General features: G+C 35.4%; 1 protein-coding gene across 1 annotated transcript in view; it reads right to left on the reverse strand.

Annotated features, from left to right (window-relative positions):
- Nucleotides 1-3026, reverse strand: part of LOC106883698 (UDP-glucuronosyltransferase 2B37) — a gene marked incomplete at its 3' end in the record, with an annotated part of 32365 nt that extends 29339 nt beyond the window's left edge. The window contains exon 1 of the mRNA XM_052972002.1: nucleotides 2793-3026. The remainder of the gene's footprint in view (nucleotides 1-2792) is intronic.
- Nucleotides 3027-3827: the final 801 nt, after the last annotated feature.

The raw sequence follows: 3827 nt of genomic DNA on the forward strand, positions 1-3827 counted from the left end.
GAGAGAGAGAGAGAGAGAGAGAGAGAGGGGGAGAGAGAGAGAGAAATGAAGAGAGAAACGCCAGTGTTTTAATGGTGGCAACTGATGAAGGATATGTTCTCTATGTGGCCTGTGTGTTTTTTGTACCTTGTTTAAATTTATTTACGGTACACCCTCGTATTTCTTTCCTAGTCTGGCTTGAAGTTTTCAGTTAACGTCTTAACCATAGTAAATAGATGGCTCATCTATGTAGTTTGATCTCAACATGAAGCCACTCAACCGCGGAGGCCCCGACCGCAGGGGTTGGAGGGGCTTAGCGACGATCCTAGTTAAAGTGGCTACGAATATTACTTGTCAGTACAACTACTGCGTTGAGCTCTTAAAGAGATTTTAGAACCAGCATTTTTGTTTCTTACCATTTTAATAATAAGAAAATCATGTAATAATTAAAATAAGCGCCTAGATCATCTACCAAAATAAATTTGCTCACGTAGATCACACGGAAAGTAACACTAACACAAAGTAAACTAAAAAGTAACCTAAAGTAATCTCCCTTTAAATTTGTAGACCAAACGACAAAGTAGCACGTTGCTTTTTTAAGAAATGTTGTGAATTTAGTGCTGGTTTCTTGTGAAAATGAAACTGCCTTCGAATCGTCGCATTGTAAAAATCTTTGGATTTATTTCAAAACGGGGGCACCAGTTTTCATTTATGTTTTATGTAGTGCTTTTGGTACCGAAAGACTTTCAAACTTCGTATACTTATCTATTTTGTGTTATAGAACAGAAAAAAAATTTTGTATTCGAATTTATTTCATGTAAAAAATTGTCTTATTTCGATAATTTCTACTAATCACTGACGTCTATTCAGTTGAAAACAGTTAGCGCTGTAACGGTGTATATCGTATTAATCCCCTAACCCTAAAACTAACCCTAACTCTAGAATCTGAACTCTAAAATTGTTACACACATAGATACGCACAGCGTAATTTATTATATAAACAATATATGCGTATAAATTACGATTAAACTGGATGAAATATGTCACAGGGAATAACATTTTTATGACCGCCAAGCAGTAACTCTATTGAGCTGAATAGACGTCCGTGATTGGTTGAAATTACAGAAATACGACAACTTTAACATGGAATAACTTGCGATGTACGTTTTTTTGTTAAGAAGACTAAGAGTAAAAGATGTTTTATATGACACATTCTACCAGTGTCCCAAGTTTCAAAGTGTTTCGTTAGTGTTTTGTTAAGAAAATACTGGTGCCCCCGTTTTGAAATAGATCCAAATCTTTAGCCAACATCTTACGGGTTTGTAGAAATTGAAAAGTAAAGAAAAAAGTAACCTAAAGTAATTTCCCTTGTACACCACAGGCCAAAGTATTATCAAGGAATGTTTCCTTTTTGCTTTTCACAATACTGGTGTAATTACTCCCAAAAATTCAACAATTAAAAAAGGAAAACCATTAATAATATCATTTAATACACATACTCGGGACATCCAATACTATTTTTGCAAGTCCCCGGATTATTTTGGCTTACAATTGCAGTTAGATATACCTAAGACCAACGATCGCCATTTCGTTAAAAACAATATGCGTTTTAAAGAAAACAATTGCAGCGTGGAAGGTGCTTATAAGCCATTTAAAATAACACACAAAAACCATCAGATTCACTTCAACATTTAAATTTAATTTGTCAAAATATTCTCGACGCTTTGAAACCGCGACCTGTTCACTGACAAAATTGATGCAGCACAATTTAACAAAAATTTATATATTGCAAGTTATTTCATGTTAAAGTTGTCGTATTTCTGTAATTTCAACCAATCACTGACGTCTATTCAGCTGAATACAGTTACTGCTGTTTTTGTAAACAATAATTTTTGCCGGTATCAAGATCGTTATTCCCTAAGGTTAGGGTTAGGGTTATGAGTTAGGTTATGGCAAAAATAATCATAACCCTAACCCTAACTCTAAAACTCGAACCCTAACCCTAAAACCAAAACCAGTACAAATGCACGAACGATGTTATAAATAACCATACCACGGATAGTTGTTGTTGACAAACTACGGCACTAATTTTATTCAAGGGAAAAGATCCCATGACACCGTTAGAACATGTTGTTTACATTCCACGGCAGTAATCGTTTTCACCTCAATAGTGATTGGTTGAAATTACCAAAATACGACAATTTTTTACATGAAATAACTTCGAATACAAAAATTTTTATCTGTTCTATAACACAAAATATACAAGTATACGAAGTTTGAAAGTGTTTCGGTACCAAAAACACTACATAAAACATAGATGAAAAGTGGTGCCTGTCAATTCAGAAAGATCCCCATCTGGTCTCTTACCATCACTTCTGGATAATTCCGCCGGCTCCAGAACTGAGGAGATATTAGCCTGAGCTATGGCCCCCTTTAATGATCAGGTTTAGCTTGGTGTGACGAACGAAACGACTGGCATTTAGGCGACATGGTAAACCTTGAAGGCCTGTAGAGGCCTGGGGCCTATCACAGCGACATCTCAATCCCCCACAGACATCGGCTCCCACTCTGAGTGCAATGAAGATGCAGAGCTCATCCAGATTGAGCTGACTATCAATATTGGCCACAGGCAGGGCATCAACCCAGTTCCCCGAGAATGTCACTCTTGGGGAACGTAACACTTTCAAAACTGATCAGATTAATTAACCGAAAAGTAACTCAAAGTAAAGAAAAATTACCAGTCAAAACTCACAAGCAACAGTTCTGTCAGATTTAGGTTTTAAGAGGTTAAAATAGATTTACTTTATACTTACAAAGAGGTGAAGAAAAAGATGCGTTACGTTCAGCTTATACTTCAGAATGTTCACATTCTTCTGAGCCGCCAAAATATAAACGAAAGAAGTTCGTTGATAGAGTGATATTTAATGTTAATTAACCCTTGCAGTTGTAACTCTATCGCTGTTTAATTCATCCATTTATAAACAACAACAGCTACAAAACATGACAGTAATAAATATAAGGTTGTTGAGGCACGAACACAAACTGTGATAAATAACAATATACAAAAAAATTTCTAAAACAGTTTGAAGATATAACATTAAAATAGACTCGTTGATAGTGTTATCAGTAGATAAAATATTTGTGACATCTTAGGAATACAAATAGCATTAATGGTAGGATTACATAGCATGAATATGTATAAACCAGTGAGCATTGTACATTTAGTGAGGGTATATTTAGGCTTATCATAATTTCTTAGACATCAAATCGGGACAACCTTCAAATTGTATGTAAATTGGAATTTCCCTTCGTTTTTTTTTTCACGACTTTAACCGGGAAAATTAAAATGAAGAATGAGAAGTACTATATTTATTCTCTAAAAATGCGTATTACAAATGTTTCAAAATGTGGAATGTTATAACATTGAAGATATATTGTGCAACATAATTTGAACAACCAAACTTAACTTACAGTTAGATTATCCCCCTTTACCAAACAATGAAAAGTACGGTACGTTTCTTGCTTATGTTTGTTTCGTCAAAGATTAACTCTTGGTTAAAGAGCTATTATTTGTAAGGCAATTAGAAATAGATACAGCCAGTATTTCGTTTTTGAGTAGTAGAAGGAACACTTTCGATGATAGTTTGTCACCGCTGCTTCACCAGTTTATTGACAATACCCAGTGTTTTCACTCGTTACAAATAACTTAAGTGATAGACTTAAATCCACTAGCGTAGCTGGGGTGTGGGTGGGGGTGGGGCGGTAGGGTGGCACTTTTAAAGAGGCACAACTTTTGGCAACCCCGCTCGAAATTACCAAAGCATCATTTCTGTAAAGGCCAAAGCTAG

This window comes from Octopus bimaculoides, chromosome 11 (assembly GCF_001194135.2).
Source record: "Octopus bimaculoides isolate UCB-OBI-ISO-001 chromosome 11, ASM119413v2, whole genome shotgun sequence".
Lineage (NCBI taxonomy): Eukaryota > Metazoa > Mollusca > Cephalopoda > Octopoda > Octopodidae > Octopus > Octopus bimaculoides.